Here is a 27,031-nt window from a genome sequence, read left to right on the forward strand (position 1 = left end):
TGCAAGACTGAAGTCCCTAGTGAGATAGCACTAACTAAGTCTAACTTGTGATTATGACAAAATACTGTAACTGACTGGCCGAGTAAGATCAGTCTGCCATGTTGCTCATATTTCTCACATAAAGCTACTCCTCCGCTATTTAATTAGAGCAATAATGAAGCAGACTACTAAAGTTTCAGCCACTTATAGTCTAGGAAATAATTATGGATTATGCCATAGAACAGCAGTAAATATTTTACACCAGCTGTTGCGTAAATAAACCAACCATGATCCATGCTGTAACTTAATTCAACAATCTATATACAAATGTGGAGAATAGGCTGATTCTGTTCACCATGGAGTGAAAAATACAGCAAGATATTATAGTACTTTTTTTCAATATCCACTCAAGAAGGTCGGAAAGATCCTGTAACTTGTATGCCTTTTGTGTACAGAAAAGGAACATTCAAGCTTTGTTAATTGCTTCATACTATTACTGATACAAAAATTTGTGTGTACAGATTGGTATATTTACTGGTTATTTACTGTATGCTCCACACGCTGTGTGTACTGTAGCAAAATACTTATGATCTTGCGTATTGTTGTTCAGGCAGTCCCATAACTACTGTATATTATTACTATAACACACTTATGAATGATATGACTGAAAGATTACTGAGAGCACACAGAGCTTGAGGGAGAGTGGATACATTTCAGTCATATCCCGAGTAATCATGTTGTATCTGCTATATGCTACACTGCAGTAGATGAAACAATCAGAGATAGAAAAAAATTGCTCTATGTTTTTCTGAAACTGACTTATTGTGTAAATATGGTAGCTATCCCTTGCTGTTAGGTTAGGTTGAACTTTACACATATCACAGTGCTGTTAAGTGGAAAGTACCTAAGTACCTTTTTACTTTGTAGAAGCCCGTAATCCTTATCTCAGAATGACTCTAAATATTTCCATATATGGATATATATGAATGTTGAACGAGTGCTACTGTACTTTAACTTAAGCTTATTACTTTGCAAGTTTGCATGCTTATTACTTACCTATATATATGCTTAAGCTGATTACTTACTTATCCTTATTACATAGACTTATGCATGCCATCAAAATACCACTCAGCATCACAGACATGACAGCACTATAATATCTAAAAAGTGCCCAGAGCGAGACAGCTAGACTGACAATATTACATGTGTAAACATGTAATATGGCTTCAATTTATCTTACTTTACTTGGTTATCTCTCAGCAAGTTGTGTGTATAGGTATTCACCTAAAGTAAACCATGAATATCTTAGATACACCTGTAACCATATTTGTACATTTGCTGGAGTGTACCTGTGTACACTCTGAGTTAATAAGTAAGTAGTATCTAATTGTCTAAAATAAATATTTAACCTATAAACCATTCTAAGACCTACTAATCTATGGGAGTGTATAAACAGTGGAATGGACTACTGGAATGGTGGAATACTGGAATGGTGGAATGGAATTTTTTAAAGTTCAATATCATTTTTTACATCCAAATAAGTACAGAATTCCCCTTGAAGTCAGCTCTTTTTCCTCACCACAACACTTGTATGACTTAAAACTCAATACTTTATTACTTGTGTGAAACTAACTGTGGTTCAGTTCAGTGTGCAACATGGCACTGCCACAATGAACTTGGCTTAAATTTTGTTTTCTGACATAATTGTGGCAAAGGCTCATTGTAAACGCTTACAAGATAGTCCCGTTTCACTTTACCCAAAGATTTTCGCTCAGGCTCCTATAGGTTAGTGGTAAACACCTCGTACAGGCTCTGCCTTCTGTGTTCGTCCTCCAGTGCCTAACTGGTAAAGTTGCTAATAAATGAATACTTCATTATACAGTGAATGTACTTTTACAATGCATTCATGTAATCAGCTAGCTAGCTAACTTTTTATCATTTGGGAACAAGGGTTAAGTCAGGAGTCTTCTTAGTGTTCCCAATAAACTGCTATTGTGCATGTTCATAACTTACTTTACAGTACAATATATTGGTAAACTTTGTCTATGGTGAGGTGAAGTATGCTAAAAGAGCTGACTTCAAGGGGAATCCTATTTATTTGGATTTAAAAAATGATATTGAACTTTTAAAAAATCCATTCCACCATTCCAGTATTCCACCATTCCAGTAGTCCATTCCACTGTTTATACACTCCCCTAATCTATTAATCTATTTAACATCTAGGCAGTGCTTTATCATAGAGAACCATCAACTAGAGGTACAAAGTACAATTTGAGCTCACAGAGTAGTCTTGAAGTTGATTGTCCTTGGTAGAGTATGCATTTGTGCCCACATTACACCTTGTTCTGGATTTGGATGGGTATTTTCCGTTTTTTTTATAATGGCTAAAAGTTTTGATTGGTAACATTCCTGTGACATTCCTAGGATTATGTTAGCAAGACATAGCAAGAATGCTCACCACAAGCAACCATCATCAAAGTTTTCAAGTATGTCTAGATGATCCAGTGGTACTCATTATACTGGTTGGGCATGGACAATTATCCTAGACTGGCTTGGTTGATTGGTTGGTTTTGCTGACCAGAAAGGAAAATTGCTCACTTAAAGCAACTGCAAAATAGGCCTGGCATATGCTAGCATCATGTACAGTTCTGACTACCCAGTATAGAACTATGTCCTATTGCCCAATATAGAACAGTTGTGTTCCATAGATGGCTATTATATATGTATGTGTAAACTATTGCAAAGGTTTGTTTAGCCACCTACATATGTGACTGGATTTCACATAACAAGGCTTCCACACACACAAAATCAAACTTACGATTTTACCAGACATGGATTGCTGGTCTAATACACTATCATAGTTCACACTGTACTTCCTTCAGCACTGACAAGTCTGGTTTCTGTAGCAGCTTTCTTCCGACCCTGTCAAAGCCACGAGTGTGAGATTGGCACCATTAAATGACCATGGCTTTGTGATAATGGTGTGTAGTGAGCTGGGACTTCACAGAGAGATCGCCAATAGTGTTCTCAGTCAATTTGGAGTAATTTGAGGGCCATGGAGGGCCATGGAGAGCCCAAACTTGGCCTCTGGATTCCAATCATCTTCTTACTCCATTTTATACCCGTATATTAAGACCACCGTCCACCCCCACCCTCCCACCCTATTACTACCATCTGTGATATTATTACCCGCTCGAAAAGCTGCTCAAAACAGGGCAAATTTTGGGTATCAGAAATGTATACACCCACTCAGTGATAGCTAGTGAACAGATGAACAATTGGTGCAAATTTTGTTTGCACAGCTGTAGGCACTGGGAAGTTATTACACAATGATTCCTTAAAATCGCCATATCTCCTAACAAAGCTTTGTGCGTCGAAGCCTTGTTTTGTCAAATTCAGTCACATATAGACAACTTAATATTTTACCTCTTTTATTGAGTATCCAATACTGGTACATGGTGTGTATTGGACTCAACATTCAACATAAATTTGGTTGTATAGAGTCATTGAACTGGTAGGCTGGACTACTGGGCTCATCCTTTATTTTAACAATATATTTGGGAAACTTGTAATTTTTAATGCTCTGAGTGTGCAATAGAATACACTATGGGAGTCAACTTTACCCAGCTGCAGCTGTACAATGGATGGAATAATAAATTTTAACTACAAACGTACGATGCTTGATACTACTAACTACTGCTGACTGTTCACATGTACAGTTAGTAGTATCAAAGGTGCTAATTCAATCACACTGTACAGGGGCAGATCTAGGACCTGGAAAGGGGAGGGGCACAAACAGGCCCAAGTTGTAGGTGGTTGGGGAGACCCAGATTCTCTTGTTGGTTGCTGCATTTTGAAGCAGCAAATACCTCTTGCAGATGGTTGTGAAGTCTTAAAAGCTGTTTTAAAGGCTGTGACTGTCTTTAACAACAGCAACACAATAATTATTTTTAGAGGCGCTTAGTACTCACGAAGGTGCTGGGTGACAATTTCAGAGTTAGTTTAGCTTTGGTTCACTTTGGTTTTAGGTGAATTTGTAATAATGCTAGTAAATTGTGCATATTGATGTAAAGTTTAGTATTTTTAATCAGAAGTATGGCTACTCCACAAGGTGAGGTGGGGTGGGGGGCATTTGCCCCAAATTCCCCATCCTGGATCCACCATTGCTGTATGTACGTTCATTAATACTCTTTATAGAGGTGTACGTATTATTAATTACGTGTAATTACCAAGTACTACGAAAAGTATGAAATACGAAGTGTATTATAATCAGGTGTTTTGTGGAGGTGATTTAAATGGTATGATGATTCTATTTTGCAAATGTCAATCGAACCAATTTAGCATGTGACATGAATTTCATTACTGTATTTAGCTTGTTAACACATGCAACATTAAATTATTTATTATATATTTCATGTAATTCATTAATTGTCCTGTGATTCATACGTAAGTTTTATTGCTAATGAAAAACCTTGCATTGCAGAGTGGGCAGTTATAATTTCTAAACAATAAGTGTCATAAAGTATGCCTGGTTTAAAGAACACAAGTCCAGTCCACCAATCCAGATTGTATACTGTCCCTGTATTATATTAACCTGACCATACAGTGTTTTCAGCAAATTATCAGTGGAGCGAAAGTTGGGCTGTATTACTGTTAAATTAAAGACATACTAAAGTATTCACAGTTCCTATCTTGAAGCATTCAACGTTTGTGAATCATGTATCTTCTGTTAAGCAGCCTTGGAGTATTAGTTTTGTGTGCAACCCATTAAAAATGTTCTGTTTAGATTGATAACTGTAATGTATTCTTAAGCACTTTACTGAACGGCTTAGGTACAGTATACAGCAGAGATGTAGGAAGTGGGTTCTGTACATACCCTCTGAAATTCAAACTTGGAGACTTGCAGTTGGAATGCACCCTCTAAGTTTTGCAGCACAAAGGAGCAAGAACGGTGTATTACGGCTATAGGAGTATCTAAAGATTCCTTTCCATCTAGTTTCCTGAATACAATTTACAAGTAAGTTTCCTGTCAAATGTATTCTAACAGAGGAGTCATAATTACTCTAATAGAACACGTTATGGAGATCCATAATCATAGTAGAAGAGAATACATGTACGTAGGACTAAAGAAATATGTGACCCGCTGAGCGAAAACCCGACTAGTTTGCATTTTTATCAAACTTCTTTTTATAACTTCTTTGTTATCCAGAAGGACAAATCATCAAAGTGTCAGCCTTATCTGGTGAATAGTTGTGGAATTATAGCAATAGACAGCAGAAAGTGCATGCAAGACAATAATCTATACGGAAAAATTACAGGCGCCCGTTTAATCGATCGTAACTCATGAAGTAAACAAGCTATGGAGATGGGATTTAGCTCATTGTCTTCACAATGAATTAGGGCATTCAGCAAGGTATGGTTTTGCCCTACGTACACCCATGCATTTAAGCACAAAGGTTGTTTAAACTTAGAAATGGCAATGTTTACATATTATTTTACTGCAACATAAACAAATGCCTATAACTCACGTTTGCTTCATGGCACTGAAACGAAACAAAGATATTCTTACTTACCATTAACAGGCAAATCCATTGGTCACTTAATTATCTCCATTTTTCGAGCCTTGTTTTACTGTTTACAGAAGTGATTAAAGCACGCGTACTATTATTTTTGTAGTATGCATATTTTACCCAATGTGGTTTTTCTCAAGAACAGAATTATGCAAACTAGTCAGGTTTTTGCTTAACGGGTCATATATGTCATGCAGAACCCTTTACATTTAGTAGCTAGAACTTGACTTTTCCATTTTCAATTAGATCTCCTCTACTAGTCTATAGTACCAATATCTATACCTTATCGTATTTATCTATTGGAGTTCTGATAAATGTTCAATTGCTGTGTTTTGCTACAGTCTCCTTAAATGTTTAGTCATTGTTATTTTTATTCAAGGAAGTGCAGAGAAGATTTTCTTATTAATAATACTTTATTAACTGTATAGGTGTGTATGACAAAATCATTTGAAGTACTTTTCTCATAATTATAGAGGCTATCTGTTTGACATCACACTAACCGTATAATTACAGGTTATTGTCATGAATGTGTGTGGCAAGAATGAGTTGCAAGTCAAAGAACGCTGGTGAAAATAAGAAAGCTGTGGTACATTTGTTATGCTGTTCATTGCTTAGTAATATTACCTTGCAGCTGGATCATTAAACTCCAGCTGTTCGTAGGCTTGTACTGCAGAGTTAAACTTATTCCCGTTGTACAACTGGCTATTAATATAAGTAACTCACTCAGTGTAGCAATTTCCCCCAGTCTTTATTGTGCACAATCGCAGTTTAATTTCTCGTATGGGTACCATTGATTTTTGCTTCAAAAACATGGTGTCTAGTAAATGTTAGTTTGTACATAAGTAATTACTGCATGTATATGTGTGTTTATATGTATGTTGTATGCAGGGCATAGCTGAAGAACAGCTTTGGCTGATGCTGCCTCCCTGTTAAAATAACAATTGAAAAAAAAAACTGTTACTACACTGTAACTTAAACTGTCATACCTGTATAATATAGAATGGATGTAAATATTCACTCTTAATAATAGCAATCACTTATGCTGCAGAAAATAAAGTAGAGTGACCATGCCACACTTGTCACAATTTCTTGCATAAGAGCAGGATACTTTTTGCAAACTGATATAGGTTGAGATTTATCATCAGAATCGCTTTATTGCAACAGCCAGGTAAACAAAAATTCACTGCATGTGACTGGGTATTAGGGTAAACAAAGTAGTGTATTTTATTCCATGCGCATCCCAATTTTTAACACCAATTTGCAATAATTTGTCTATTTGTTTGTACTGAATTTTAAACCAATCAATCCGTATTACATAATAAAACTACTATGATAGTATTTTATGTACAGAGCAAGCATGCAAAAGAAGAAACTTTAGGGATGTTCATCTCAGGATGGTATTATGTTACAGCTAGAACTTTTAAATAGTTAGTATAGTGTAGATAGATACAGTATGTATAATGTGATGTCATTGTTGCTTTGTAAAATCTAATACAAGGAACTAAGAGTTGTCATCACTTTTGTATGGGTATGCATGATTTTGGTTAGCAACTAAAACTATCTAACTAGGGTCCTGGGATATGGCTGAAACCTGTAAATACAGGGAATTAGAATCTTGATATTAAAACTCTGTTGGTATTGCTTTGGTTTTTTAGATGTTCTGATTTAAATGTGTTATAACCCATAACATGTACAGTTACAGTAACTACATGATGTTGTTGTACCAGCTGGAGGAGTTGCAGTGTTTACTTGCGTAGTGGACGTAACAAATGAAAATGTCAACAATGATGATGTAAGATGGAATAACATGGGAAATATCATAACAGTTCTGAGCACTGATCCTTATATGGTCACAACTGATCTCAATGTTAGATTCACACAACTGACCAGTACACTAACAATCACTAATGTGAGGACTGAACATGCTGGACTATATCAGTGTGTAGTTGTTAGCACAAGAGATGGTGATGTGATGAGTGGGACAGCTGTTCTCAGTGTTCTAATAGGTAAAGAAATGTGGTGTTTTGTATCTTTACTGTGCTTTGCTTTCTCTAAACAATTTGTGTATACCTTTGCAAGGGTGTATAGAGGGAGGTTTCTGGGGTTTCAGGAAACCCCCTTTGCCAGCACAAAAACTCATAAAATATTAAACTTGCCTCAGTAAGAGTGCAGTTATTAATACTACCTAATTAGAAAGTACAAATACAATATGCTACCTTTACGAATCAATCTTTCACTGTGAGTCTCACTATCACTCACAGCAGTAATAAGGTAAGGCGGTGCAATTTCGTAGGTAATTTGCTTTCTCATTGATAACTTGTGATAAACACAATCAATTGCTACCAAACTTAGTTACAGTACCATGTATTTATGCACTCTATGCATGCCAAATTGTAAGTAATTCGGTATATCTGTTAGGGAGATATGGCACAAAATACCCGAAGGCATCGAAAAACACATGTGGGGCAATTCCGTAGAATTCTGCTGCAAGTTATGAAGATCACCAATCCCAAGAAAACTATCTTACTTTGGTACAAAACATACTACAGAGTAAGATTAGTCCTTAATACAGCCACAGATACTCTGCAGCGTTGCATTTCTTGCTCAGTTGATTTCAATGCGCAATCATTTGGTTGTGTTGCAATTGGTTGAGCCACAAACTAAGTTTGATTTTGGAAATTGGTAGCCGCTAATTATTAAAAACTAAGCAGGTAGAAGTATTACAATGGCACTAATTAAAAGAAACAACCTGGAGTAAGCTTTGGTATGAAATTGAATTTTTTGCAGCAAAATCGCACTACACTGCTTCAATCAAACTGTGTTTTCGAAAAAACCAGCTAAGCCAGAATCTACCGCTTTAGTGCAAATTAATCTCCATAGCCTAACGTATATTCACTGTAAATGTTGACTGATTTGATAAAACTGTTGAAAAGGTACAGCCCAGCAAAGTTGAAATTACGAAATTGCCCCACGCACGAAATTTCCCCACCCTACCTTACAAATCAAATGCGCTTTATTTAGAATATTGTTATAACCGATTGTGGGATTTTTATTTTACCATGGAAACGTCTTCTAACAAGTGATGGATGACTTTTTCAAAGAAAGAGAAGGTGCTTATGTTATAGTAATGTACTATTTGTCTTATTTTGATTATTGCTGAGTACTGAGTTTAGTTTATTATTACACAAGCTGTATAGCTGTCCATATTCTTACTGATGGAAACCCCATTCTGGTTCTGTAAAACGATTATATTGCCTGCCTGCAACAGCTGTACTTAACCGCATGACCCACTTGATACAGGCTATTTTCGTAATTTTTGTAGTACTCTAATACAGCACACATTTTTTTCTGAGCACTTCAATACAATGCATATGTGACTGGGTTTTGGAAAAACGATCCAAATCACACATTAGAAGTTTGGAGATAAACAGCTTAAAAAATTAAAATCAGCATAACTTGCCAAGGATAGCAAGCACTCGTATGAAATTTACACTAAAGATGCACCTTTCTGACTACTTCCAGTGCTTGAGGGTGGGGGGTGGCAGGGTGGGTAAGGGATGGACTTCAAAATTGAGGCAGACCGTGATTGGAACCCAGACACAAGATTACATGGCTGTGCTGGCTCCTTAGTGGCTGATATGTATCAAAATCAACACAAAAATCGTCTGGCCAACATTATCAGGCTGTCCACCAGTAAACCACTGATGCTTGCCAAGCCAAGTCCTTCACAAGACCGGAAACTGCAATTCAAGCTCTACACACCAGCCAGGAAAGGTGTCTGTTGAAACTAGCCTCGAGTAGTTTGAGTGGTATTGAGGGTCAAAACTAGTAGTACAATAGTGTAGCTATCTATTGGGGGTGTTAGTTTGATTTTGCCTGATGTGCAATTTGGATCAGTTTTGTAAAATCTGGTCACATATAGAATGTTATTGAATTTCCACTGATAGATTAGATTTGTGAGTTATCATTCTAGCATGCTAAATCAGAACTTCAATTTACTGTATAAAGAAATTAAGTGAGGTGAGCAACTGACAGCAGTGGCAGAGTGGTGAAGGGGTTGGGTATATAGGTGTAGAGGTCCCTGGCTTGAAACCTACGGGGAGAAATTTTTTAGATGTTGTTTGCACACATTTTTTTACTTCTCAGTGACTCTTCCATTAGAGCATCATGATTGTTCTTTTCACACGTTTGGTTTTGCTTTATATCTAATACTCTTAGTACTTTCAAACCATTAAGGTTTGCACTACGATGTACAGACCAATTTTCAAGTTATTTCATAAAGAGGATTACCTGTAGGCATGACAAAAAAAATAGTTGAAGCAATTTCAAAATCGTACATAATTCTGTTGTTCTTTGTTAAATCTGTACAACAATTGGACAATAAATGTGCTGCATAATGCTCTTACTGTTCTCCATATTTGAAGTGAATCAACTAAATCATGCACAAGTTATTGCAATTTTTCTAAAGTATGCGAATAGAAAATTAACACAAGAAGATTAAGAATAGAACATAAGATGTACTTTAATGGTGAATATCTCAGGGATAGCTAGGTGAATTCAACTCAAATTTGGAATAGGAGGTGCCCTACCCTGAGGGAGTTGCCACAGCAAAACTGGTTCAGGCACTTTTTAGCTACGAAGGTGTGAAGACAGCATTTTCTTGGTTCTTGTATTGTCTGTCACACTAGCTGTACTTGGCTGTGCGACACACTATCATGTATCCTGATATGCAGATATAATTTTGTTTTTATGTTTTTCATGGACTACCTCTGTAGCTGGCACCATAGATAATGTATGCATTCCTAATGGATTGGAAACGCCTGTTAAATTATTTACCTATCCTAGTTACGTGTGCCAATACATTTGGAAATTTGTTGAAATGTGCTGAGTGGCTGTTTGGCTTTCTCTCACTTGTTTGAGGGCTAGTTTGAAGGTGTGGACATTCCTTTTGCATTGTTTATTGTGTTGCATTGTAGTGATGCATTGTAGTGATGCACCGATACCACTTTTTCACTACTGATCCAATACCGATACATTTGAGGCTGGAAAAGGCCGATACCGATCCAATACTGATACTTTACCCCACAGGCATTTCTCATAAGCAACAGCTAGTGATTTAGCTTACTAAACTCATTTGCTAATTTCATTAACTGCAGTTTGCTGGTTTTGTGGCTATCAATTACGTGAAGATAATAGTTTATGGCTTCAATGAATCTTATTTCGTGGGGCTTACTTCAGTTTCCACTGTACTAATAATGCTAGTAGCTGGCTTCTTGTAAGGAATTCATGGCTTGTATCAGCTTTTGCTCAACTCCGTTCGATGCGTACATAGCGAGGCCATCGTGATAAGTAATTAAATGACATCATTTAAAGTATCAGATGGTATGGGGCATTTATAGCTTTACCGATACAAGCCTGACACCACCAAAATAGGGCCGATACTGATACTAGTATCGGTATCAGTGCATCACTATTGCATTGTGTACTGAACAAGAACACAGCATGTCTGTGGACATTGGGAGAAATGTTGTTTGAGACAGGTGACAATGGCAGGTATGCACCAGCTAATATTTCAGCAGCAGTATTATTAGCTGACTTCTCGTCACCGCATTTACACAATCAAAGAAATGTGTGATACATTGAAACAGATTTTATGCTACAGTACTGCTCAGCTTCAGCTACACAATTGCACAAAGTAGTGCCTGTTTTTTTAAGTTTTATCGAAACAGTGGAAATATACAGCGAAGCAGTGAATATCTAGCTAGCCTACTACACTCTACCTGCTACAAATGGTGTAAACAGCAGCAAAGAAACAACGCTTTCTGTTTCTTCAGGAAATTTGCACAACTGTTTTGAAACACCATATTTCACCTTTGAACCTGAATTTTCTTATGTTATTGTTTACTACTCTCCAGCGTCCCTACCCAGTCCAGCCTCCAATTAGTGTGGGCGGAAACTAACACAGCTGTAAACAACAAACACTAATCTGCTGGTTACAAGAACAGCAAAATCTTCCACCTGTCGAGACCATAAAGTTTACACGCAGTGAAACAAGGATGGCCCATGACGTCACTATGTAAATAATATGGACGTTTCCAATCCATGTGACATACATTATCTATGGTGGCAGGGTGGGTAAGAGATAGACTACAAAATTGACAAGGATAGTAACTGAAGGCACCAGACCACAAAGCAGCCCATCAGAGGCAGTAATAGACTGAAATCTCATAAAACAAACATACATCACACATTCATCTCACTGATCGTCTCTCCAGAGTGTATATATGAACCCCCAAAAGCACTTTCCTGCTGTTCACAAACCTGTACAGACATCTGGCATGGTTATACAGGCCACCAGAAAACAGTCTACCACAAGCAGACCTGACAAGTTGAAGAGGAGTTTGATATGCCCATGACGTCACTATGTAAATAATATGGGCGTTTTCAATCCATGTGACATACATTATCTATGGTGGCAGGGTGGGTAAGAGATAGACTACAAAATTAACAAGGATAGTAACTGAAGGCACCAGACCACAAAGCAGCCCATCAGCTGTAAACAACAAACACTGATTTGCTGGTTGCAAGAAAAGCAAAATCTTCCACCTGTCAAGGCCGTAAAGTTTACGTGCACCGAAACAAGGATGGCCCATGACATCACTGTGTAAATAATACGGGTGTTTCCAATCCATTAGGAACGCATACATTATCTATGCCTGCACTGCAGTTTCTTTTGAACAACAAAAATGAAACCTCTAAACTCATATCAACCATATGTGGCATCTATACTAAAGCAGCAGCAACTAAAGTGGCAGCATCTAAAGCAGCAACAGCAGCTATGCCAGTAGTTAAGAAACGGCAGGCAAAGCTACATCCACCAAAGCAACTGCCAAATCATCAGCATATGTGACTTAGTAAAATCAGCCACATGGGTGTAAGAGCCAAAACTGAGATAACACCAGCATGACATTGCTGCACTGTCAGGCTAACAATTTCTACATCAAACTCACCTTCAACTTGTCAGGTCTGCTTTTAGTAGACTGTTTTCTGGCAGCGTGTATAGCCATGCCAGACCTCTGCACAGGTCTGAGAAGTGCTATAGAGGGTTCAAACACTCTGGACAGATGAGTAGGGAGCTGAATGTGTAATGTACGTATGTCTGTTTAGTGAGATTTCAGTCTATTTCCTGCCTCTGATGATCTGTTTTGTGATCTGGTACCTTTAATTACTAGACCCATCCATTTTGTAGTCTATCTCTTACCCACCACCTGCCACCCCCACCCCTCACCCTCCTCCCGTTTTTGAAGACTCGTGATACAGCAACACTGGTGAAAAACCTATCTAAATGGTGGGAAGCTCTACAATGATTACCCCGGCCTTGGTCTTAAAGGATATAAATTGTTCTAACTTTGATGAAAACTCTATATGTGTAGCTGCAAAGGCTGGTAAGTAACAATGCTTTTAAATTATTAAAAGACATTTTTCTGTGAATCAACAATGCACCCATACGGGTGATTTTCCTAAATCCAGTTACATATTCACTGTAAAATAATAGCAGGAGGCAAAGCAACAGCACTGGGAAAGGGGCATGGATATTACTAATTACTGTGTATTGGGGTAAGTAGGAATTTGCACTTTAAATAACGATTCTGCTTGTTTAAGCAACTTTTTATTCTACTTATATCAGCCCTACTACATAGTTTGTAAAATTCCTTAAATTTGTACATTTTTGCAAAGGCATCCATGAATACTGTTAACTTTATCTTTTAAAGCAGTGTCGCATGGTTTCCACTCCCTTTTATAGTTCTGTAGGTAAAAGTGTTGATATGAAAATTCAAGTGTTTTTCTAGTATACTAGAACTAGAACTAAAAGTAGTTGTAGTGCAACCTTTTTTTTTTTAGTTCTAGGTATTAGAACTAAACTATTATTCCATTACAATCTATTTTAAAAACTGGAACTATACTAGAAAAAAAAGTTGTTTTTAAGTTTTTGAACAAGAACTAAGCCAAAATTTATAGCTTTATAGTACCAATACTAGAACTAAACTAAAACTTTTAGTACTACAACTAGTTTGAGATTTAACAGGAGGTGAACTGACTATCTGGCACAATGAAGCCTGACTTTGAAGTGCATATTAACATAATTATAAGATGATAATATAACATTTGTAAGAATACAGTCGAAACGCAAGTGGCAAAATTATGCTTTTTTACGCGTATTTAATTGCACGGCTTTTCCCGCGGAGGCACCAGCGGTAATTGTAGTAAAACACCATCTCTTTTCATACGCTTGTAACTTCCTGCTGTGACGCTACACATAATTATCCAATGGAACACGAAATAATACGTCAGCTGCCTTTCCCACAGTAACCAAACCAGGCAGCTGGAATATGTTAGCAACGAAATAGAGACCGCAGAATGAACCAGGTGAGTATTAACACAGTGGTTTTGCATGTAGTACAAATTTGTTTCAAGCCATACTAGTGTTGTTAATCCATTTAGTTAGAGAAACAAAGGCTTATGCTTGAAAATAAAGCTTTAAAATGTTGTGCACTTTAGTTGTTGTAGCCAGATTCGTTAATTATTTACAAGACTATTTTAACACATGTTTTTAATCAACAATTTTAAATTTAGTCATCAGGTGGAGACTCCTTGTGCCAGAATTCTGCTATCACTGCTCCTGAGTCAGCTGAAGAGGAGACCTCACAGTGCTGTGTCCTGTGTGGAAACAGAGTTAGTCAAAAATTAAGGTATATCAATGTAGGGGCTACAGAAAAAGATTTTTTTATTAAACACCTTGGTAAACACCTACCTGAAGATAGCAATATTTGTAAAAAACATTGGATAGAAGCAAAACGTTACAATGACATTCCCCACTATACCCCGAAATGGAAAAATAGTATACAGACATCTTCTAAATCCTGTATACACCCTGCTTGCACCAACAAGTTAAGTGATAAACTCATCAAGCCTGCTTTTGCTAACATAAGTGAACTTGAGGAAATGCTTGGGGTACAGTCATCATCAAGTACTCCATTCCTCCTGTGCCCAAGCTGCTATAGTAAAGTTTATCGTGAGCTAAATCATCCACAAAACTGCTCCTCTTGTGGAGCTACACCTAAACCTGGTCAGAAGCTTTATCGTCACAGTCCCAACCCTGTAGTAGTTTCAAAATACATTACAGATACAACTGGAACTGACACTGTTATATCACCAGATGACTATATTTGTACTAGCTGTTATAACACACACTGCACAATTGTCAAGTCCACAGATTGTAAACCAAATTGTAAACCAAATTGTAAACCAAACGGGTCAGATGAAATGTTACAAAAAGCTATCAAGGAATGGGAAGCTACAAAGGAAGATAGCAAAACTGACCATCTTACCAAAGCCATAGTTTCATCTGTGATATATGTAGCCCAGCACTTATTGGTCCAGAAGGCCCTTTTGCTTCCATGGGTATGTCAAGTGTTTCTTGATGTTTATGGTATTCAGCCCTCTGAGGACACCAATACTGTTCAAGTTACCCTAGACGTGGGAGATAGCAGTGTGAAATTTACTTCTCGTTGGCTACTACACCAACTAATCACTCACCTTGATGGTTACATGATTCACAAGTGTGTTCACAAGAAACTTGGGACTGTATTGTATCGTCAAGGGGGAGATGTCATAGTTGCATTGTCTTGGGCACTCAGTGCATCACAACCCCCAAATCAGTACTTATCTGAACCTGAAATCCAATGTCAAATACCAGACGTAGACACAACACTAAAGGAAGCAAGCATCATTGTCAATAATTTATTACATGAAGAAATAAAGAAGTCATCTCATTCACAACCATCTCCCAACTGTGCGTTACTTAACATCAACACAGAGTTAAATAATATCAATCCTCTATTGCTTCAATTTTTAACATCTATAACAACTACAGTTAGAGATAGAGAGACCACCAATGTTACAGAACACATTAAAAAAATTCGATTATTTTTCATTTTAAATCAACTCAAGTTCTGCACAAATCCCAAGAAGCCTACACCAATCCACGATCTGATTGCTGATGTTGTAGAAGTTTGTGGAGGGTCACGGCTACTAATTAGTATTCTAAACAGATTAGGGTGTGTCTCCTCTCCAGATACCCATGATAGATTCGTAACTCAACATGCAATAGCTCAACGTCAATCTAAAATCTGGGATGAAATCCCAAACAATAGATTTACAATAGCCTCCGTTGATAACTTCGACATGCTGCAAAGTTATGCAGCAGTTTATTGTGGCAACCAACATAGGAGTTATCATGGCACTACACTACAGCTAGTACAACCAGATCCAGACAATTTAGTGTTACCATCTACAGCAACCAGTTCATCAGAAGGTACTGCAACACCAAGTGCCCCTTGCAACAGTTCTCCACCAATAACTTCATCCAGTCAACAACATGCATTTTCTGATAGCCATCACAAACTGGGACCCAAGCGTCCAAGAACTGTTGAAGTCCACTCCTTAGCATCAGGTCTCACTACAAACAACACAATACAAACTTCACAAGTATACATGGAAACAACAGCAACAACATTAGCATTTAACCATTTTCTACAGACCAGCACTGAACTTGATGAAAAAAATAACTTACATGATCTATTATTTTCTTATGTCCTTCAAAAGTATACCTTACACTATCAGGCAAGCCAATTCCCATCAAAAGCAACTCTTTGTGAATTCAGATTTTGTTTAGAGGACAATAACAACTGTGGTCATCAACACCCATCAACAGTACATTACATGGAGCTAATAAATGAAAACCCGGATAGTATGGAAACCATGACACTGGTAGCAGAGGACTTGCTTGACAAATTTGATAATGTACAGAATGGATACGTGCTTTTAGTAGGTGACGGAAAAACATACAAACATCTTATGAACATTAAAAAACAGTATAGTACAGCCCTTCAAAAGCTGTTAATTTTCCCAGGAGATTGGCATATTTTAAAAAATTATCAACCAATTCTTATGAAAATTTATTATGCTGCTGGTCTGAAGGAGATAGCCAGTAATGCAGGGTACCATGGTAGTACATTAAAATCTATAGAACAATGCTCTAACTTTAAACGTACGCACTACTTTCTCATGCAAGCATGGGAAGCCCTTTACAGAGAAATGTTGCATACTTACCTTAGTAACTCCAGCAACACCATCACTATGGATGCTAGCTGTATCCTGTTGTCTAGTATACAAGAAAAGAGATTGCCACAACACATGGTGAAACGAACATCTGAATTAGTGAAAGACAGCCATACTAATAAAGGTTTCAAGGATTTCGTAGAAAAGATGAGTGAAGTTGATCAGACATGGAAGTTTTGGGCCCAGTTTGTCTTTAGAGATTGCTTCTCCTACGTTAGCCTCTACTTGGCTGTACGGAGTAGCAACTGGAAATTACGTGTAGCAAGTCTGAAACAGATGGTTCCTATATTTTCAGCTTTCGATAGAGACTACTATGCTCGCATTATCCCACACCACTTAGCTGAGATTCAATGCTACCCATCAATTGTTCTAACCTGTCTGGAGAAAGGAGGCTTTACAGTAAATCTCACCGGACAACAACAGCGGGCAGTAGCATTGGATGAAGCGCACGAGATGTGCATCAACAAGGACTTAAAGACTGCTGTTGTTCGTCCAACAGAATCATACTTGCAGAAAACAAGTTTGTTTTTCAATGATCGCATTATGCTGTACAAGAACCTATTACATCAACTATTTCCTCCACAGTCAGGTAGCCACATACATCCATCAGAAATACTAGATAGTTCTCCTCAGACTTACAGGTGCGAAGAGAACATCATGGAAATGTGTAATTTGATTATTTATAAAAGTTTATTTCCTGCCAGTCAATGCAACAACAGAGGTTTACTGAATGTATTTACAGGCCAGCCAGCTACTAATGAGCAAACCAGTGACATGCTTTCATTCTATCAAATCGGTGAACAATCATATCAAAATTATGTCAAATATCACATATTGCAAACTTCTGGTATAAAAACACCTTTACGACAACACAGATTGATAACAATGTCAACTAAACCAAAAAAAGCTCGCGGTACTGACAATGAAAGAGAAATGAAGCAGAAACTCACATGTCTGCAGCGGAAACTTGTTTGGGTAAAACATAAACATCAGCCATATATCACATCTGAAGAACAGTATTCAGAATTACCTAGAGCACTGTGTGATGAAGATGGCAATCCACACAAAGGGAACAAGAGCAAATGGACAGACAAGCTATCTACTCGCTATCAGAAGGCAAGTTCACCAGTATTTACAACCACCTTACCTGTAACACCACAAGTTGTTATTATAGATGCTATGTTCATCATTAATACACGACCACTACGTCAAACCAAAACATTTTCTGACTATGCCTGTTTCTTGTTTGAACAATTTGTCACCCAATACTTTAGAGCTGGAATACAAGAAGTACACCTTGTGTTTGATAAACCACATAGGCATGCTTTCAATCCTAAACAGTCCGAGCACAGAAAGCGATATTCACAGAATAGTAGTAATCACCAACATGGCTCATTCACTCCTACCACAAATATCCCTAGTAATTGGCAAGAAAACCTCCAGTGCCAGCAATGTAAACGATTGATAGTTGAAGCTATTGGGCTTTCTCTGTTGCAACATGGACGTTTCTTACTTAAGGGCAACCAACGTTTAGTTATGGCTGGGTGTGTTTCAGGCTTAGGTGAGAATAACGCATGGCTATTACATGCAGCAGAATTGACAGTAGAACAGCCAGAGGAATACTATTCGAATGCTGAAGAAGCTGACAACAGAATCTGGCGACATGCTGTGCAATGTCATGCCAATGTTATTCTCATTTATTCTCCAGACACGGATGTGTACAATATTGGGCTAAGTCACTTAAGCCAACGTCCCAATACTACCTACGTTATCCAATTAAACATGCCACACAGTGATGAAAAGAGGTACATCAACATTAACAATTTAAAGTTAGCACTAACAAGAGACTCTGACCTTGGCAATCTACCTCAAGGAAATGAATTATGTCAAATATTACAATCTTTGTTTATTAGCACAGGGTGTGATTACATTTCCTACCTCAAGTTTATAGGGAAGGCGACTGTCTTGAACAACTTTTTTCATTTTTCATCATTTATTTGTGGTCACAACATGCTAGGGTGTTTACACCAGACATCTGATGACAAACACTATGGTTTTTTGTCATTTATTAGACTTGTTGGGACATGCTATTTTATGAAGCATGCTACAGGTTTTGCAGCACTGAAAGGCCATAAAACACCACTACATTTGTTTAATTCAATAGACCCCACACTACAGCCAGAAGAGCAGCATCGAATGTGGTTGAACAGCATTAGAGAAGTTGTGAGTGACAGAGTCATAATTGAGGAGGACAGGGTGCCCACTATCACATCACTTTGGCGACACTGGCTCAGATGCTGCTGGGTGAGTCAGATGTGGCAGAATTCTGGCAAAGCAGACATGTTTGCATCACTTGCATCTCCACAAGACAGTGGGTGGTTAGTCCAAGAAGATGGTAACTACGTATTTGATTGGGAAGCAACTGAGGTCCGACAAATGATCAAAGACAATATAGAATTCCTAACAAAAGGGTGTAGCTGCACAAAAGGCTGCAAAACTCAGAGATGTGGCTGTAGAAAGAGACAACGAAGCTGTGGACCAGGATGTTTGTGCCAGGGATGCACCAATTTGAATATCCCCAAACCACCACCAGATGATGGTACTGAATCAGAAGAATCTGAAGATGAGCCACAATGTGAAGGTGATGAGTGTGAGCTATATGAAGAGGAGGTCATAACAGAGGATTTATTTTTAGAGATATGATATTGTATAATAGAAACAACTAATCACATACACTGTGTATAATTATTAGCATGACTACCATGTGTGGGATAAGGAATTTAATGCTAACCCCACTTTTGATAAATGTCTGCTTTTGTTGCAAGAACAAACATACAGCTATGGGGATGGCTACAGTGGAACCGCTCTATAAATAACAGACAATTTGGGAGGCAGGATTCCAGGCCTAAATATGCTGCAATAGGTGTTTTTTCTCCTTCAGCGGCAAAACATATATTGACTGGACCAATATCTTTATATTGTCTCCTTTGTTAAGGGAGGTTCCACTGTATTGCAACACCAGCTGCAATAAGCGAGTACAAATTTGTTTCATAGCAGTAAACGCCTTCATACAGCTTCTAAACATACTACATACAAACCTTTTCACTTTCATAGACTTGGATTTTGTGCACTCTTCTTACTTTATCCACAGCAAAGCGAAATCGGGAGCAGTTAAATTCCTGTTCAATTCTACCAAGGAAACATTTCCAACCTGCACGATTCATGATTAAAAAAACTGCATAGCTATCTTCATAAATCATCTCTTGAAGTGTTTTTGTTCGAAAACAAGCCAGAAGCTCAGTGGTTGAAAGGCATTTTTCTCATCCGCGTGGCACGTCTCGAACGCCATTTTAGACTTCTCGTAAATTGCGCGTGCAATTAAAAACTCCCGTTTTTTGACGGTTGCGTCCCGACTGAATAAAGGTAACTTTCCATTACTACGACTATCTTGAGTGGCTTGTGACATTTTAGCAACCACCACTCCAATGGAAAGAATATTTTATTCTAGTGGAGAGGTTACAAGGGGGAAACAAAACTGTGTGACAGACAAAAACTTAGAGAGATCTTCTTACCTAGAAACAAGAAGTACATTGTTTAGGTAGGATGTTGTTTAAATCTTTGATTAGGTATAAAGTGGTATAGGCTGATAATTCTAATACACCTAGTTAGTGAGCAAATTTTTTTGTAAAAGCAATGAATGAGTATGACAAAGTATATCCTTAGCACCAGTACTGTATTATAACTAATACTTGTTAAATTGTAGGTACTATAATACCAACTAAAGCCATGGATACTAGAACTAATAAAATTGTTTTAAACAATGAATACTAGAACTAATACTAACTTAAAATATTTCTGGCAACCGAATTAGAACTAGAACTGTACTAGAATATTATACCTGTACTAGAAAAACACTAGAAAATTCATATCACTATAAGATTTCACTGCAGAAATTGACAACAATAATGACCTATACATTAATTTGTCATATCCGAAAGGAACAAGTCATAAGTGAATTGCTATGATGTCATTCAATTGCTTAGCCTACATGCTGTATAAATATTTTGACTGTTTACCCAAGGCGAAGCAGCCATGAAAGTAGACCAATACCACTTTATGTGACTTAAAAGTCTTGTTGTCAATGTTAATGCTTGGGTTTTTCTTATTTAGATGCTGTGAAATATATAAGTATTTTTGGTCACATAGAATTATTACTGTAATGATTATTAATGACAAGATTTTAGGATCCTTACAGTTCTCCAAATTCATTGCTACATTTATTAATGATACGTTTGTAATGCATCACTACAACAGTGTGAATGGTACTGATAGTAATATACACCTGTACAGCTATGCACATACATGAGCATGATGTCATGCATTCAAATGCTGGAGAATATGCACTGTATATTGCAAAAGTTTGATTAAGCTCTATACTTCACACATTTTTTTTAAAAAACTTTAGATCACAGCTTGTAGACAAGCTAGATACAAGGGTATATAGCAATCATTATATTAACTTGTTACATTTTCTTGAAATGCTGCACAGGAATTTTCACCACCTTAAAATTTAGTTTACAGTTTATGCTTTGTGTAAAATTATGTGTACTTACATGTATGAAAAAAAACAGTTTATGTACATGTACGTATGATGTTTCATGCTTACCTCATCACACAGCTAAAATAACAACACAACCAAGTGATGTCACAGTGTGTACTGGAGGAGTAGCAGTGTTTACTTGTGTAGTGGATAGGAATGGTACTAATATTACTAGTGATGTTTTGATATGGCAGCAGATAAGAGTGGGAGGTAGTACTTCAACACTATCTACATCTATTAGAGGAGTTCCCTTCAATATCACTACAACTATTAGTGGAGATATACTGACTAGTACACTCACAATCACTGGTGTGACAGATAATAATGGACTTGAAACTAGTTTATATCGTTGTGTAGTAAATGATATGATGAGTAGGGATGCTTCTCTCCACTTTTCAACAGGTAATTTTTGCAGCTTGTCATGATTTCATTACTTACATAGCCACAATTAATTCCTGTACAAACAGTTTTGAAAGGTTTCTAGGCTTTGGTATTGAGTGACATCAGAGCCTGTACAGATCAAGCGTGTGAGGCTAGCAAGACTATTTCAAATAAAACGCAATAAATACAAAATGTATCTTCTCAAGTATACAAATCCCTATTTTGACTCTCTATCATAAATCATTAGTTACAAGCTCTGTCGTTTTAAAGTGAGTCAAAATAGGGATTTGTGGTTTATATTACCACCGACAGAGAGTCAAAATAGGGATTTGTGGTTTACATTACCACCCCAGCGATCCCTTCTTGTTTTGTGGCTTTTTTCAGCGATCCCTATTCCCATTTTAAAATTTCCAATTTTTTATTCATCTAGTTTGTGTACTTTTTGTTAATCCAGTAATGGATTATGAAGAAGACTGTGGTGAATAGTGTAATTTTGCATTCTGCATAGTAACACCGTCAACATTTCAGTACACACATGAAACTGATCAAATTGCAATGTGTATACAGACTGAGAGTCTCCTAATATGAGCTACAATTTACATTACTGGTGCCTTTAATAGCTGTCAAATTCAGTACAAGGATTGTTGTTATATACTTGACTGCATTATTCATCAGAGTGAACTCCCTTCAGACTGGAAGAGGGCATATGTAACACCAGTATACAAGAAAGGCCCATGTACTAATCCATCGAATTATAGACCTATATCATTGACTAGTATTTGTTGTAAGTTGTTGGAATATATCATCTCCTCAGCAATATCTTCTCACACTATTGACTACAATATCATGTGTACAAATTAACATGGAATTATTTGATCGATAATGAAGACTGTTGTGAATACTATAATTTTGCATTCTGCATAGTAACACCGTCAACGTTTCAGTACAAACATGAAACTGATCAAATTGCAATGTGCATACAGACTGAGAATCTCCCAATATGAGCTACAATTTACATTACTGGTGCCTTTAATAGCTGTCAAATTCTGTGCGACGATTGTTGTTATACACTTGACTGCATTATTAGAGTATTTACATGACTGCTCTATTAGAGTATTTTAATCTGGATAACCCGCCCACGTACAATAATCTCGGAGCGAAAAAAACCACCTTGCAACAAAGTCATCAGCCCAGATTAAGCTTCCTGGCCTATACTGAGTTTAATAAAGATGGATTTTATTAGCCACAAGTAGCGCACACCAAAAAAACTTGACTCTGAGCGCGATCTTGTATGGCTTCTCGAGCGTAATGTAATTTTGGCAAGAAGAAACGGCCCGGTTCGGGCTGTTTCCATCCGAAAACGAAATCAAAAATAGGTCATGGACACGCACAATGATCCATTCAGCAAGCCTTGCTACTTTTTATCCCAGGATTCTGCTTGTAAACTTCGCTATGCCTGTGAAAGAATAATAATAATAATATTATGAATCAAGACACACGGCCCAAGAAGCCGGCACGCCACACCCGTGAGTATATTAAATACAAAATTCTAACTAGCTTAACTACCAAACTAAGTACTTTAACTACAAAACTAGCTACCTTAACTACAAAACAACCTTAATTAATAACTTAGTTCAACAAGTCTATGCCATCTTCTGGGCATAAGCCATAATACCTCAGGATCATTTTGGCATTATATCGCCAGAGAGTAACTGACAAGCGCTGAAGCAATTGTTTCCTTGCAAACTGTCTGGGAATACCACTTTTAACAGTGGTACGGTCGGCAATCGTGGATAAGGTTGATAAAGCAAAGGGTGTCCAAACACCAAACGACTCGCAAACCAGGGGAAAAATTCACCACCATGGTTATTTAACAGTTTCCAAATAATGGTCATCCTTAGTCTCCTCACCGGCAGCAGCAGCTACCCCAGCCTTAGATGCAGCAGCGGAAATAAAGGAAGGCTGAGTTGTGCACTTGACAGAGAGGTCAAAGTAAGCAGGACAGCCTAGAGTAAAATCAGGATGCTAAATGTCCCCAGGACGAGATTGATCAGAGGCAATGCTTTGCTCACAGAAAACACCAGGGTGATCTTGCAGTAGAGCATGATGTACTATAGAAACAAGAGCATCATGGCGTTGGATACGTAGTGAGCCATAAGAGCAACCAAGAAGATGGTCACCAAACTGATCTATGACAGACAAACATGTACAAAGTGGTAACAATGGGAAAAGAGGAACACCCAACCATAAACGGACAGCGATAACAAACTCATGTGAAGAAAAGGCCAAACCCAATGTTGGTTGAGGGATGGCCTTCAGCCAGCCACTGCTGACACCAGAGGAGTGAGCAACAGCACGTAAACGAGCCTGGTCACGGATTGTGGAGGTGTTGAAAATGCTTGCAAATAATTGATCATCAAGGGAAGCCTGTAAGTCATTTTGGGAAGATAAGTTAGAAGGCAAGATGGATAGACTTTGGAAATAGGAGATAGCACAATTTTCACCTGGAAAAAAGGAAGTCACATCAAAATTTGGTGCTAAACGGGACACCAAAAACCGGGCTGAGTTACAGGTGTCACAGTGATATATGTTTCCCCGGGTAACATGTTTCCCGTACACATATCCCTAGGGATCCGTGTTTCCCCGCACACATATCACTAACTCGCTAGCGACCTACAAGTCACAGTGATATGTGTTTCCCCGGTTAATATGTTTCCCCTTTATAAAGTCATGTGCAACGTACGTAGTGTTAGCATAGGCGTGCATGCGCTTTTAATAATCATAGCTAGCCATACCTATACAACTACTACTATAATTATACATGCTGATGGAGGAAATCAAGCCATTCACTGGCATTCAACTATAACTGCTAAACTGTGCTGTGATTTGGCTATGTATAGCTATAGCATCATGCAGTTTAATAAAACAGTAGAAGTACATGTATACAATAAAATACTATCTCTAGCTATCATAGGCGGCGGAAGGGGGGGGGGGGCTAGGGGGCTAAAGCCCCCCCTCAGAATGATATCACGCGAAATTATCCTTCTTGGAGTGTGGCTGAAAACCGCGATGAAGATCGAGATACTCTAATAGAGCAGTCACTCTAATAAGTAGTCACAGTATTAGAGCAGTGTGTAGTGAGCTATATAGGGATTTTATGTAGTTTATCAGCTATAAATGCGTAGCTGGTGAGGTGGGTAGCTATTCTCAGCTGGCTGTGACCTTTTTTTTTTTGGTCTCACCTTACCAAACCAGAGACAATGTAGATCATTTCCATAAGTCTGGTCAGCCCAGCCCCCCCTCATATCAACTACTTCCTCCGCCCCTGCTAGCTAACTATATAGAGTAAATCATGTGATTGCAGCTATGTATAACTAATCAATGTAGCTACAGCTTTGGCATGCAGTCAGTCATTATCTACCCCCTTGCCGGTTCTATCTGGGGTTCCCCAAGGGAGTATTTTGGGACCCCTACTCTTCATTATTTACATGAATGATTTACCATCTTGTGTTACCATCAGTAAAACTTTACTATTCATTGACGACACCAAGATTTATAATACTGTTTGTAGTCCTGGAGATATTTCACTGTTTCAAAATGATTTAGACTTAGCAACTTTGTGGAGTATGAGATATAATATGTTCTTTAATCCAAAAAAGAGTGTCCACCTATATATTAATGCAAAAGTCATCACTAATTACAAAATAGCTGACACACAGGTTTTAACAAATAGTTCACATAAAAATCTCGGTATTATAATATCGTCAGACTTATCTTGGGATCAACACTACAAAAACATAATCCCTAAGACCTACACAATGCTAGGACTGCTCCATCGCAGCTTTAGCAAGCATCAAACAGTGACAGCCAAGAGAACTTTGTATATTTCCTTAGTGAGATCGCAAGTTATATACTGTCCAGTGATTTGGAAACCTAACCATATCAAGCAGGGGCGGATCCAGGGGGGGGGGGGGGGGGGGGCTTTGGGAGCTGAAGCCCTCCCCCCTCCCCCTCTTCATATTTAGGCTTTACTTGATCAATATGATGCAGAGAATTATAATGATGAAATTTTGTCTTAGCATAATTATATGATCACTAATAATACAAATACTCATAAAACCACCTTATAAACATCTTTCGTAGGTATTATCAGTGGATTTATGCTAAAGTTTATGCAACAAGGACCTGGATCAGCATTGGAGGTGTACAAGATCGAGATACTCTAATAGAGCAGTCAGCTAACTACTCTAATAGAACATCCACTGGAAACATGTAGTTGCATGGTTCTGTTATGAAATTTTTCCAAATCTGCCTGCACCTATACATACAATGAAGTGCATTGGTCTGTTTAAAGAGCTTCATTCATCCACTTGTGTAGTTAATATGTATGGCAATACTTAATTCAGGTACACAATTTCCATTGAAAATGCTCTCAGATTCAATCTTGAAATTTCAAAATTTTCCACTATTATTCTAACATGCACCTATTCAGTGTTGTGCAATTGTGAGAGGGGTGCATCATGTACTTGGTTGTCTGTACCTACCCAAACTTTTCCATTAGCAAAATGCTTCAGAGAGCCATACCTATAATCTAAAGGCAGTATATATAATCTACAGGCAGAAAATATTATGAATTTTATGTGGGAATGTCTCCAAATTGCAGTATTTTAACATCTATTTTTCAAAATTTCCTGGGGGAGGCATGCCCCCAGATCCCTTTAGTTCCAGCTCTATACCCAAGAGATTAGTACCTTGAGTTAGCCCCCCCCCCTTTTATAAATCCTAGATCCGCCCCTGTCAAGGACATCACACTTATTGAGCAAGTCCAGAGAAGAGCAACAAAGTTTATTTTAAATGACTATAGTTCTGATTATTAGTATAGCTAGCTAGTATAATTATTGTATTAGCTTTTATAGTAGCTATATAGCTAGTTAGCTAACTATAGCTATATACATGTAATATGCATGGATGTTTATTAGCTAGATAGCAATATATCTACTGAATCGTTGGATCGCGTACTGTTTGCAACTAGCCATAGGACCTTGGAGTTACTGCACGATGGCTATATCTTAGTGGGAAACACGGATCCGTGGTGATATATGTGCGGGGAAACACGAATCCCTAGGGATATGTGTGTGCGGTGAAATATTTAAAAAATCGCTATGGGAAACACGTATCACTGACAGCTTTTGGTGGGAAACACGGATCCCTAGTGATATGTGTGCGGGGAAACACGGATCCCTAGGGATATGTGTGCGGGAAACACGTTACCTGGGGAAACATATATCACTGTGACACCGCCAATCATATACAGCAGTTA

This window comes from Dysidea avara, chromosome 1, assembly GCF_963678975.1.
Source record: "Dysidea avara chromosome 1, odDysAvar1.4, whole genome shotgun sequence".
Taxonomy (NCBI): Eukaryota; Metazoa; Porifera; class Demospongiae; order Dictyoceratida; family Dysideidae; genus Dysidea; species Dysidea avara.